The sequence below is a fragment of the Elephantulus edwardii genome, unplaced genomic scaffold, assembly GCF_000299155.1.
Source record: "Elephantulus edwardii isolate Elephantulus edwardi_28Jun2011 unplaced genomic scaffold, EleEdw1.0 scaffold00047, whole genome shotgun sequence".
In the NCBI taxonomy this organism is placed as follows: Eukaryota; Metazoa; Chordata; class Mammalia; order Macroscelidea; family Macroscelididae; genus Elephantulus; species Elephantulus edwardii.
In genome coordinates, this window is record NW_006399797.1 from 809,461 (window position 1) to 824,002 (window position 14,542).

Below are 14,542 nucleotides of genomic sequence, written 5' to 3' on the forward strand. Positions count from 1 at the left end.
CTCGCTCGCAGCCCGTGCCCTCCTCCGCCCCGCGCCTCGGCTCCTCCTAAATTCTCTTATGCATTTGAAAAAAAGTAGAAATTAAATTCACAGATGCTTATGTGAATTTAAAATATGTTTCATTTTCATGTGGTTGTAAAGTAATCTTATTTCTTTGTAGATACGTGATATATGTCTATCCAGGAGTCTTGATTTGTTCAAATTGCTTCTACCTCTTTTCAGTTATTTACTAAGACAAAACAAAGAGAAATGATGGTATATCAAGTGCAAAAGATTTACAATAAAAAAATAATTTTATGTAACTTCTGCTTATTGGCAACTTTGATAGTACAATCAATCTCTATGAGTCTTATTTTATCTTCTGTACAATAGTAAGAATAATAGAAATACTTTCCTTATGTAGGTCACTGTCCCACCACTATTTTCTTGCTTTCTTGACATAATTGAGACCTAAACCCGAGCCAGCTGACAGGAACTGGTTCTGGGCCCCTGCGGAGAGAGCATCCTACCCTCCTTGGACAGGAAAACACCTTCCTCTTATCTTCTGCTGTACCGCCACCATTTGCTTTCTTGCACCAACAACAAGGGCCAAAGAAGGGGATATAGATTCCTTCTACCAACTTTTACACTTGGAAATTGATTGAACAGGCAATCAAGATGTTTTGATAATGATGGATTACTGGAATGCAAAAGTTTGGAATAAAGAAGGATCAGTAGTTAGAAAACATGGATTTAGTGACAGAAATGAGGCTAGAAGGATAGAATTCTGTACAAGCAATGGCCTATTCAATGCCAATGCCTTTTATAAGAAATATAAATGGCAGCTATACTCATGGACTTCACCTGGTAGTCTATGCATATGAACTACATCTGTGGGAGAAAAAAGAAATAATCACTAGAGGAGCTTAATATCATCTGTGAAATTAGGCCAGATGCCAATTGTAGAACAGATCATTAACTCCTTATATGCAAGTTGAAACTGAAGCTAAAGAAAATAATATCAAACCTACAAGAACCACCATGGTTACTCATAGTGAACAATGTTTGGTGGAGCTTTCCAATTAATATAAACTTGGAAGCAGGAGTGGCATCCACTTCTGAAATGGCTTGTTTGCCTCCGGAAACTCTATGAACATGGAGAAATGACCAAAGTTATACAAGTGTTCAAGTCTTTCATTCATACGGTCACTATAAGTCATCTATGACTCAATGGCACTTAACAACAAGAAAAACCAACATTTGACCTTGAGTCTTTCACACCAGATTTTAAATTACATCTTAGGAACAGGTTTGAGGCATTGAACATTAATGAGTGAAGACTAGATGAGCTGTGGGAGGATATCAAGAATATTATCCATGAAGAATGCAAAAGGTCATTACAAAGACAGAGGAAAAAGAAAAGGCCAAGACTGTTGTCAGAAGAGACTCTGAATATTGCACTAGAGCACTGAGAAGCCAAAACAAAGGGAAGAAATCAAGAAGATATGGAGCTGAACAAAAAATTTCAAAGGGCAGCATGAGAAAACAAAGTAAAGTATTACAACAGAAGGTACAAAGAATTAAGAGCTGGAAAATAAAAAAGAAGCACTTGGTCAGCATTTCTTAAGCTGAAGAAATGAAACAACAAAGTTTAAACCTGGAGGCATGCTGAGAATAGAATGTGGAATGCCCAGGAAGCATCAAAGAAAGATGGAAGGAATACAGAGTCACTAAACTAAATACAATTGGCTGACACAGAAGAATTTCATGAGACTATATGATCAAGAAGCAATGGTGATAAAGGAAGAAGTTCAAGCTGATAAAGGAAGAAGTTCAAGCTGCTCTGCAGGAGCTGCAGGTGCTGACGTGTCAGGAAGCATGAATGGCAACGGCAATTGTGGCAAAAATTGATTGGAGAGTTAGAGTTAAGTATAGACCAATAGGAATAAGTAAGTATAGACCAATAGGAATAAGTAGTTATAGACCAATAGGAATAAATAGTTATAGGCCAATAGGAATAGGAAGTTATAGACCAATAGGAATAGATAGTTATAAACCAACAGGAATAGATAGTTATAGGCCAATAGAAATTAAACATAGAAGCTATTGAGGTAAAGGGTATATAAGGGGCTGGGAGGAGGAAGTGCGGGGGCACCACGGCCGCCATTTTACCACAATAAAGAAGCTTTCAGCTGCAGTGAATCCCAGTGTCGTGTGCGTTCTTTTCATCCCGCGGGCAGGTTTGGAACGTGACACTGCTCTGAAGGAATTGGCATAAAACAAGGCCCCTGGTTTGATGAAGTACCAATCGACATTTCAACACGCAGATGCTACTCTGGACATGCTCACCAGGTTATGCAAAACAATCTGAAGGACAACTACATGGCTAACTGACTGGAAGAAATCTATATTTATTCCCATTCCAAAAAAGTTTACCCAACAGAATGTGGCAATTATTTCACAATATCATTAAATTATATGCAAGCAAGATCCTGCTGAAGATTATCTAAAGCCTACTGGAATAGTACATCAACATAAAACTGCTTGATATGCAGGTTGGGTTTAGAAGAGGTTGTGGCATAGCCAACTTTAGATGAATCTTGGAGAAAAACAGAGAGTACCAGAGGAATGTCTATCTGAGTTTCATTGATTATGCAGACATTTAACTGTGTAGATTACAATAAGTTGCGACTAACCCTTAGAAGAATGAGGATCCCAGAACACTTAATTGAATTTACATGACACCTATACATGGAGCAGGAAGCAGTAGTCAGAACAGAGGAAGGAAACACTGTTGGTTCAAAATTAGGAAAGAGTACAATAGGGATTCATCTTATCTCCATATATTTTCAATCTATATGCAAAACAAATAATTTTGGAGGTTGGACTTTATGAGGGAGAATGTGGCATCAGGATTGGAGGAAGAGACATCAATAACCTGTGTTATGCAGACAATACAACCTTGCTTGCTGAAACTGAGGACACGAGGTGTTTGCTGCAGAAGGTCAAGGACTGTAGTCTTCAATAAGGACTGAAGCTGAACATCAAGAAAACAAAGATTCTCACCCCTGGGACAATTGGCAACATCATGATAGATGGAGAAGAGATTGAGATTGTTGACAACTTCAGCTTGATTGTCTCCGCAAATGACACACTTGACACCAGCAGTCAAGAAATAAAAATATGTGTATCTTTAGGGAGGCCTCATCTATGGCATAAAGAAATTACTAAATACAACCATAAATGCACAATCTGAAGAGGAGAAAATTGATGAATGTGACCTTCTAAAGACTAAATCCCTGAGCGCAAACAAAACTTTTCCAACAGGGTAAAAGAAATTTATTAACTGGGAACAAACATTTGGCAATACCATCTCAAATGAGAGTCTCACTATGAAAGTTTATAGAATACTCCTGGGTCTTCAGAAGAAAAAGGCTGATAGTCCAAGTAGAAAATGGACAAAAGGCATTAAAAGACTTTTCACAAAGGAAGATGTTAGAATGACCATGAAGAAATGATCAAAATCACTTATAATATGAGGAATGCAAATCAAAACCACAATGAGATACCATCTCCAGTAGCAGTGGCAAAATTTAACAGGACAGCAAGTAATAAATGTTGGTGAGAATGTGGTAAGATAGGAATTCTTATACATTGTTGGTAGGATTGTACAATGGTACAACCATTCTGGAAGGGAATTTGGATTTGGTGCTTCCTCAATAAGCTGAACATAAAAACTCTATTGTAGGTGGTGAGATTGGCTCAGGATAGGGCAGGATTCAGAGCTAATATACAGAGGGTCATTATGAGTCGCAGATGACTCAATGACACATAATAACAATAACAATAACATGTACTTTGCATATAAACTATAGCAATCAATTTGAGTAATGGATGTGAAAATATTTTGGAAAATGCAAAATATATTTTATTTACTCATAGTTAATAAATATATTTCTTAAAGTTTGTTTCTAAAGTAACCCAAACCCATTGTTTTTTAATCAATTTCAACTCATAAAGACCATATACAATAGGCTAGAACTTCCCAGAGTGTTCCTAAGACTGCAAATCTTTACAGAAGCTTTGTTCTACATGCACAGAATAACTTACAGGAAGTTTTTTGTAAACAAGTTTATAGTGGATGCCATATGAAATTTTATAAACTTGTTTACAAATTTTTAGAAAGTTTTGGCAATCCACATAACCTAACCAAATTATGTCATCATAGATAAGAGATTGTTAACAACCTCCTAGTTTAGGGGTACTGGTGATGTAGCTGGTAGGAAGTTGTGCTGCCAGTCTAAAGACAGTGCCTTTTTGCTGGTTCAAATCCACTAGCAACTCCACAGGAGAAAGATGGGTGATGTCTTCCCATACAAATTATAGCCTTTGAAAACTTGCTAGATGGTCAGTTATGAGGTGGTTCCAATTACTGACATAAAGGTTCTTTTCTGAGTCTGGAACTATTTTCCCAAGAGCTCATTCTAGAAGATGCAGGACTCTTCCATATTAAAGCCAATTGCTATACCTTGGAGTCAATTGATGTCCTTCTCTCAGGGGGAGCAATAGTTTGGCTATTTTAGGAAAAGGGTGGTGCAGCCTCAAAGAAAAAAAATTAAGTAATATTGACTCAACTTATGCTCCTTAGAGAACTTGAGGCAAAGTTTGTGTGCTAATAGTTCATTGGAGGATGTTCTAGGGTTTAAAATAATCAATGTTGTGTCTTTTCACCATATGTATTTGAAGGACCCCCAAACCGCTGGTCCTGTTCTGTCCCGAGTGGACGGCGAAGACCCAAGACTCCAAGACACAGGCTTGATGCAACAGCAAGAGATAAGAGGTTTATTGCGGAGCTCTGGGCCGACCCTTATCTCCTCGCAGGAGACAAAGGAGCCGACCCCGAGCAGACAAAGTTGGGGTTTTTTATACACTTTAGGGGGATACAACTGAGTATCAGCTTCTCATTGGGTGATGAAAGCACAGTTTGAATTCATTGGTTCAGTGTTCGCTCAGGGTTTACACAGCATTTTTGCACGTAGCACTTGCGGCAGTCACGTAGCACATGTAGCAGTTAGATAGATTTTTAACCATAGAGTGGTGTCATAAATTCTTAAGTATACAGTGAGTTCAAACTCCAGGGCAGTGGAAAAGCACAAGATACATTGGTTATCAGTCGGGAAACAAAGGCACATGGGTTATCAGTTGAGCTTATTTGTTCTGCCTTTCTGCTAGCTATTCTTGAAATACTGTTGCCCTGGCTACCTGGGTGTGGGGCTTTAAAAATTAACTTAGCTGAGAACTATAGAAACTTAAGTTTAATTCAGCTGAGAACTATAGTGACTATTTTAATTTCAATCTTTTCATATTCAATCTGTATGACAAGAAAATAATCAGAGAAGATGGACTATATGAAGAAGAAAGTGTCATAAGGCTTGAAGGAAGCTTTGCTAGCAACTTGTGATAAGCAGATGGCACAACTTTGTCTGTTATAAATGAAGACTTGGTGTATTTCATGACAACGATCAAAGATAGCAGTCTTCAGTATGAATTATTCCTCAACATAAAGAAGGCAAAAATCTTCACAACTGGACCAATAAAAGAACAGCATGATAAAAGAGAAAATATTGAAGTTACAATTGATTCCCCTTCAGTTGGATCCACAATCCATGATGTGTTGCATTGGCAAATCTACTGCGAAGATCTTCTCTAACCTTTTAAGACTAGGGTGTCATTTTGAGGACTAAAATGTGCCTGATCAAAGTGATGATATTTTCAGTAGCTTCACATGCATGTGAAAGTTGGGCAAGGAATAAAGGCACTTGAAAAATAATTGAAGTCTTTGAATTGTAGTATGGTTAAAAAAAAATTGAACTTACTATGGTTTGTCAAAAGAACAACTCTTTCTTGGAAAATGCAGCCAGCATATTCCTTAGAAGAGATGATGATGAGACTTTGTATCACACACTTTGGCATACTGTCAGGAAGGGCTAATCCCTAAAGATACATTCTTAGTTTAAGTACAAGGTTAATGAAAAAGAGGAAAATTCTTAGTGAGGTGGATTGACACAGTAGGTGTGATCTAGGGTGAGAAGTGTTGTTCTGATAGTACAGGATCAGGCAGTGTTTCATTCAGTCCCCTCCTAAGGTCACTTTGAGTCAGAGCACACTCTACAATAACAAATCCCAGGAAAGCAAGGGTAAGGAAATAAGGCAAAAAAGAAAGGAAAACAGATAAACAGTTTGCTTTACCAAGCTGGCCATGGACTCCATGGACTCTCAAGAAAACACAACTTGTTCCTGAAATCTATGGAGAGGCTATATGAAATAACTCAGTCTCAGAATAAGATCTAGCCAGACAAGTAGAAGGGTGATGTATTCACTAATTATTACATTTTCTTGTGTCTTAACTCTTTCTCATCATAGTTTGGTCCAAATAATGTTAATGTCTCCCCTTGTCCAAGTTCTTTTACATAAACCCTCAAGGCAGCTGTTGAGGGGAATACAATAGTCTGTGTTCGAATAGAGTAAGACCTTACCCTTAAGTAAACAGAGGCTGTTGCTAAAAGATGAAGTAATTGTAATGGTGACCCGGGCTTTGTGTGCAGGGAGATAGATTGAGTACTCATGCACAACAGCCAACCAAGAAGTAAGGTAGATGGAAGATGGATTTTTAACCTTACTTGAAAGTAATTTGCCTTATTAGATGAAAGAAACTTTTCCAAATCTATAGACTTGAATAAGCAAGCTTATCTGCTTGGAGAATTTGTAGAAAAGAATTCTCTTGATTCTCTACCAACTACATGCCATACTTTAAAAAGTCATTTATATAAACTACTCTGCATGTTGTAAATGACCAAGATCATTATCATCTAATTGCAATCATTATCATTATCTAATGGTATTTCTGAAGGGGACCACCTGCCCATTTCTAAACAGATGCATCAAGTGATGGATTGATAAGCAGACCATTACATTAGGGCTCAATTAAATAGGTTAAGAATTTAGTTTGGAATTAGACCAAGTTAAACTTAACATTGCCCTTCCTGAATAGAAAATATAAAGAGAGAATTTTATTTAGCACGCTTAAGATGTTTTTTAAACACTTTTGGTTTTGTTCTTTATAAGGTGAGGGGACATGAGTAAATTTTTAAAACCTATGCTAACTTTGGGAAATTAACATCATTTACAGAGTCATTGGGAAAAATCAAAATTAGAGTATATTGTAAAGTACCTTAAAAATGAAATTTTATTGTAAGGAAATATGGGCTATTGACACATAGCCTCCCTCTAAAGGAGGTAAAAGGACACTATACTGAAAGACAAAGAAGGATAAAAGACTGGCTATCTAGAGCATTATTCAAAAGTCAACAAATCAAATATTCCAGGATCAGCTTATGACATAAGCACTGGCTTGAGAAAAACTAATCCTGCTTTAAAATATTTGATTAAGTTGTACAAAGGAGAGTAAAATTTAATTAAAACATATGAATTCATACTGAATAGCATAAATTATGCTTTCCTTTACTAAGCACATAATGTTCTTAAGATGGTGCATTTTATATTTTTTAGTCAATTACTGGATGTGACTGCTTGTGTCATGCCTGATGCAAAATGTACTGAGCAAGATGGTTTTTCCATTGAATTTTGCAAGTAAATGAGAACATTAATATCTTCTTTTTCAAACATGCTTAATGATATAATGAATATAAAATAACTACCTCTGCAAATCCACATGACCTTTTGATAACAAAAAAAGATCTACTACATCACTGAAATTTTCATCTATAGCAGATGCTCCATTGAATTATATTCTCAGTTGTCTACAAAGTAGAGTACAAAGGAAAAATATGCTTTGGCCTCCTTTATATATATTAATGCTTATGAAATTGTGAAGACTAGATGACCCCAAAAAATTTTATAACAGCTGTCCCCATGACATAAAGAAATTAACTCTATAGATATAAAAAACATAAACTGAGTCCATTTTAACATGATTAAAGATTTTGTTTATTGGTACTGGTTAAATAAAATCCAAAGTGTTATATAAATTACTAATTTATTTCTACTTCATGATGAGAGAACTATTGTTATGATCTGCTGAACAATCAAGATACATCAACTGACACGTTTAAGGAATTTATCCTAAGTATTTGTGGTGTAAAAGTATTATTTCTAGAGAATAAGTTACTCATATCAAAATATAGATGGCATTTAATACAAATTTACATCTGAGGGGACTTTAGATACCTAGTAAACAAGTTAAAGAGGATCATCCTTTGCAAGAAAAATACTATGATATAAAACAAAAAGTGAACGCTATAAAACCAGATTTATGCTGTAAGTTGAAAATCTAGAATATAAAATAACAAGATTAGTGGTCCAAAGAAAGATTATATAGTAATGGCTTTTGATCATCAGACGATCTTTTATGATCTTACTGCAAGCATTGCTATCTCTCCTATCCATTTCCTAGTTCCTTTTATTTCAACTCCCTGAATTATTTTAAGCTTTAAATAATCTTTGAATATAAGTGATTTAATCTTTCTGTGAGCTAAAAATCTGCCATATTTTCTCTGACCTGTCCAGAGAGTAGTTTGTATCTTGGAGAGCAAATATATATTACACTTTTAGGAGAAAAGAGAAATAATAAAAAGCAGGTGAATAAAATAGAATGAAGTAAATTAATATGGAGAAGTAGTATTTAGCAGAACACACTGGAATAATAAAGAATGTGATTATTCAAGAATAGGTTAAATAAATTTAACACATGGAAATAATGGAAAATTAAGTCACAATTATTTAATGGAGAAATCTGTATATTTGGACATAAATGTTTGAATCACACTGCTTTTAGTAAATCATGTTTGTTTTTACTATCAACTGAGAGTTCTTCATGAAAGTGTTTTTCCTGATTCTTTATCTTCCCTTAAAGCATTTCATCTTCTGTATCATTTAATGCATTTCTTGACAGGAAAAAAAATATTACTGTAATGCTGACTTTTATTTTGTAATACAAATAAAATATCTATGATTGTGTAAATCAGGATGACTTCCAATCATTTCATTAATGTATACATATGAAAGTTAGGACATTTGTATGTGATCAAGAATAAAATTCATCCCTGAACAATAGAGAACAATACCAATAACAGCAATAATAAGAAAGTAATCCTATGAATAATATCTAGCTATGTATGTGTCTTGTCAGGGAGAAATGGAAAAATATTATACGGAGAGGTATGATTATAGTCATTATAAAACAGATAGATATAAATATATGACCCAATCAAGCAAATATGTATCTACTATAATAATTTCCATCACCTGTCTGTAAGTTTGTTAGGCTTTAGTGGCTACTGTATGGCTGTGGTTCTGCAATTTATGCCACCAGTCTTCTACGTACCAATATGCCATCCAAGATGACTTTAACCAGTCTTCAGTATGAAGACTAGGAATTATGACTTGGTGATCTACATCTCAAATAAAAAACAAAACAAAACAGCAACAACAATAACAACAACAAAACACACCAAACAAACCCTGACCATATTCACAAGTGAAAATCTTATAATTTAATAGAACAGTGTCATATGTAGCACTTGAAGGTGAGCCCCACAGGTTGAAAGCCACTGAAACTATGAGAAAGAAAGCATTTTCCTCCTCAAAAAAGAGCTAGCCTTAATGATACAGAGATAGTAAAACTATTCAGACTTCCACTTGCCATTTCAGTCTAGTAGAAAATAAAATAGTTGTAAATATCTATTAGTGATTAGAAAGTGGAATGTATAGAATGTGAATCAATAAAAACTAGAAATAAAATCTAAAATGGAATGGGTGATGATTTTGAGTTGTCACTCATTCAAATGACCATTTTGAATTGGACAATAAAATTGTCTATTATCCTTAGAAGGGGAAAAAAATGTATCACATTCATCATCAATGAGGATATTTAAAGATCTATCCTGAAACTAGGGCTGTTATATCTGGAGGAACACTCTTCCACTTTGTACATCACTCTTTGTCAATGTGCAGCATGAAGTAATCCAGGTTTGCTGTGATGCTGAACCTTGTACCATGGGGTTATCAAATACCAGAATGGCTTCCCAATGTGGACAGTGTTTGGTGGAGCTCCCAGCTGTAAAACAGGTTTGGAAGCAGGAGAGACATCCACTTCCTAAACCACATGCCTCTGGAAACTCTATGAACTTGGAGAAATAACGATAGTTATAGAAAGGCATTAAGTCTTTTGTTCATAGAGTCGCTGTGTTGAGCTCCACTCAACAGCAATCAACTACCACCACCACCACCACCACCCTGAATCACATTGCTACCAGGTAGTTATAATGTGGCATCCATATACTTTCAAGTAAGAACAGTTCACATGATTACTATACAAGTTTATACTTCAAACACAAAAAATTTACGATAAATAAATTAAAGATATTTTACCAACTTTTGCAGTCTGATATTTATTGAACAAGTAATTTGGGTTAACTTACAATTACTGGTTTTTGAAATATTGAAGCAAAGAAAGATCGGGAATTGGGAAAATAGGGCTATAATGTAGAAATGGCACCAGAAATTGCATTATTTAGTTTTGCAAGACTATCAACTTATTCATTGGAAATACCTTTTTAAAAATAGCAAACTGAAGTATAACATTCGTGAAGAAATGAAAAGGTCATTAATTAACTAAATGAGGAAGAAACAGTGAAGTAAAGGAACTAAAAGTAAGATATCAAAGCACAGCTTATGAAGACAAAGAATTATAATGAAAAATGCAAATACTTGGTATTAGAAAACCAGAAGAGAAGAATATGATTGGTAACCTTCAAGTTTAAAGAGTTTAAGAAAACATTCCACCTCAAGGTGTAATACTCTAGGATTCTATGGGCACAAAACTGAATATAATGTAGATGCATCAAACATAGATCATTATGTACCTATGAATTAATAAATATACAGCCATTTCAAGAGGTAGGATGTGATTAGAACTGATACTTTAAAAAAAAATAGCATAAAGTTTATAGAGAACAGAATAGCATTTTCCATATTGCACTCAGTTCAGTAGAGCCCTACCTTGGACTGCTCTCTTAAATATCAGTTGGCAGCAGCTGTAGCAATTCAGAAGAGGCAGGTAAAACTAACCTTGCAAGGATTTGCATCCACTCATGTCAATGCTCAGTCAGCAGCCAAGGCATCAGGGACTTCAGTGAGAAAAAGTATGCAGAGCTGATGAAAGCTAATCCTGACGTACCCATCTTCATCCTCGAGTGCTCTGGTTTACAACCTAAGCTCTAGGCCAAGACAAAGCTAAGCTAAGCTGTTTGGCCAAGACAAGAATGTCTCCTTGAACAACTTCAGTGCTGATCAAGAACTGATATTCTTCAAGAAAGGATTCTAACCTGTTCTGAAGTCATTGATTGGCAAAAGTCAAACCTGCAGTACCAATCAGAGATGTTTCCATAAATAGATGCAATGTTGAATGCATACATTTTTTTTTCCACTAAGAAATTTGGAAGAAAGCTACCTGGACCATCAACTTGAAGAAACTAATGTTATCTTTCCAAAGAAAGTCCTTTCCATACGTGTCCACCCTCAAGACGCGAGAGGCCATTCTAAGGTCCAGCTTGAACCAAGATTCACAACACACGAGCCCTCGGCCTGCAGGCATGGCCAAACATTTAGTATTTTAAAATTTGAGCACGCCCAAATGGTGGTGGAAATTGATCCAAAAGAAAGTAGAAATTGTTGAACAATATTACTACTATCACATGCAATTCAACTGAACTGAGTTCAGTTCACTGAACGCTACAACATAATGATTCAGGTTGCTCTTTTGCATAAACTGATAGAATCCACACAGTTCAGTTTTGTCTAATCAAATCAAACTCTGACATTGAGTCAGTTAAAACTGACAGTGATCCACCATTGAATTTCCAAAGGTATAAATCTTCACAGAGATATTACTGGATTTGAATTGTTAACCCAAACATTTATTTTATGCTACTAAGGCTTCTTGGACTTTTGCATTTTTCCCAAATATTTTTAATATCTATAAACTTTCATGAGAAACAATTAGTGAGTCTTCTGTTTTCATTTTTCTGACTTAATTTGAAACTGGTATGGCTGAAATTTGAGAGAATTCTCTTGACCTAGAAGGCATTTGATCATTTGTGCAATACTCAGTAAAATATTGTTTTCTTTATGACAAAAAGTTTCAAGTCATATAATCTTCTAGTCATAGAACAAGAATGCAGTTCTAAGTAAGCTTAGAATCAAATAAAAATTAAGAGCGACTTAAAAACTTTGCTAACTCATTTTTTCCTAATTTAAACTTCTCTTTATCATGCACATGAACCAATCCTAAAAGTTTGTTTAAAGGAGATGCCTATTTTAAAAGAGTAGTCTGAAGTAGTTGTCGCCTCTCCCCAAAAATGCATTCTCTATTGTTTTTAAAATACAAGTATTAAAAGACTTGATTTAATTAATTGGTCTCTATTTTAACTATTATACTATTCAACGGTAAAAAAAAGAAAAGCAATAGAAAGAGACAAAAATAAAAATTAAAAAGGGCATATTTTGAGTTTAAATAAGCCCTATTGGCATAATGGTTAAAATGCTCAGGTGGTAATTGAGATGTTGATCTGAATTTGTCTACTTAGTACAGCAATCAACAACAAACAACAACAACAACAACAACAGTCATGATCTATCCTTTTGAGAGAGATGTGGCAATCTGTTTAGCTGGAAATAGAAGAGTGGAAACAGTTGGAACCTTCAAGTCTGAATAGATGAAAAGACTAAGAATGGGAAGCAGTAATATCTTTTGTTTTTATTTCTTTTTACTTCAAGTTCTATTACAAACAAGTACTGTTTTATCAGGATGTATTAATATCACTGTGGAAGAAGTGTATAACTTTACAAATAACTAAACACACAAACAGTGAGAACATTTGCTTAGTTTTGTTTTGTTTTTTTCCCCAGGTCTTCCTTCTCCCTTCATTCATTAAATATGGACAACAAACTAGATAGAGTAGCTGCATCACTGCCAGGGTCACCAAAGTCCTGATCATCAAACCTAGCCTAGATTGGGGTTATGGGAAGGTTAAATAGTAAAATGGGAGAAAATTAACTTGTCAGGGTAAGGCAATGAAGCTAGCCGACACAGGTTGTGAGGTCCCTCTGCGTGGATGCAGCACACGGCTCAGAGGTGGATCCAGTGGGGAGGAGGTCACATCCCCTGAGACTGATGACAATCAGCTGATTTAGCCAGTCGCCCAGGGTCAACCTAGTTTTACTAAGTAATATCTCAAACTAGGACTTGCCTGACAAGGTGTGTATATGTGGATAAATTCTAATCAAACACATCCCAGAAACAAATGTATATTTTATCTGTTAAGTGCAAGAGATTACAGATGTGTACAATGAAACAAGATAATGTTCAAGAAAGCTCAAAATAATAGTTTTGATGAAATAGTCATAGATGCAGAAGGAAAATTGTTTATTTATTAAGAAATGCATATTAAAGTGGACTGTGGACTTTCGAGAGGATTGTATCACAATGAAAGAATTTTTTTTCTTTTCAAAGAGAAAAACAAACTGGGGTTAGAGTAGAGGAACAGGGAGGAAAATGTGTAACAATGAATGAATGGGGAAAATTAAATGGAAAGGATATGTGTTAAAATATAAATGTTGTTGTTGCATGCCATATAGTCACTTGTGACTCATATAGACCCTATGTACAACAGCCCTAAACTCTGCTCTGTCCTGTGCCAATCGCACTGTCTCTGACACTCCCATCCCGATTACCCCAGTCACTGAGTCAATCCACCTCATAGAGGGCCTTTCCCTCCTGCGCTGGCTCTCCACCCTCCCAAGAATGAGGTCCCTCTCCAAGGACCGGTCTCTCCTTACATCATGTCCAAAGTATGTTAGACAGAGCCTCTGAATCCTTGCCTCCAAGGAGCCACCTGGTTTAACCCTTTCAAGGATGAATCTGTTTTCCTAGCAGTTCATGTTACCCTCAATACTCTTCTCCAGCACCACAGCTCAAAGGCATCAATTCTCTTTCTATCCTCCTTAGTCATTGCCCAACTCTCTGATGCATAAAAAGTGATTGCAAAGACAATAGCCTGTATAAGAAGCACCTTAGTCTCCAGAGAGACACCATTGCTCTTCAGTACTTTAGAGAGATCCCTATCAGCAGACATTCCCATGGAAATACACCTTTTAATTTCCTGGATACTGATGCCAAGAGTGTTGACTGTGGAGCCAAGCAAACTAAAGCTGTGAACAATCTCAATCTCTTCACCATCCATCCTAATGCTGCCAATTGGTCCTGTGGTGAGAATCTTTTGTCTTCTTGACATTGAGCCTCAATCCATATTGAAGTCTGCACTCTTTGACCTTTTGCAGCAAGCACTTAATTAAGGTCCTCCTCAGTTTCAACAAGCAGGGTTGTGTCATCTGCATAATGCAGATTGTTGATAGATCTTCCACCAATCTTGACCCCACATTTCTCCTCATAGAGCCAAGACTCCCGGATAATCTGTTCTGCATA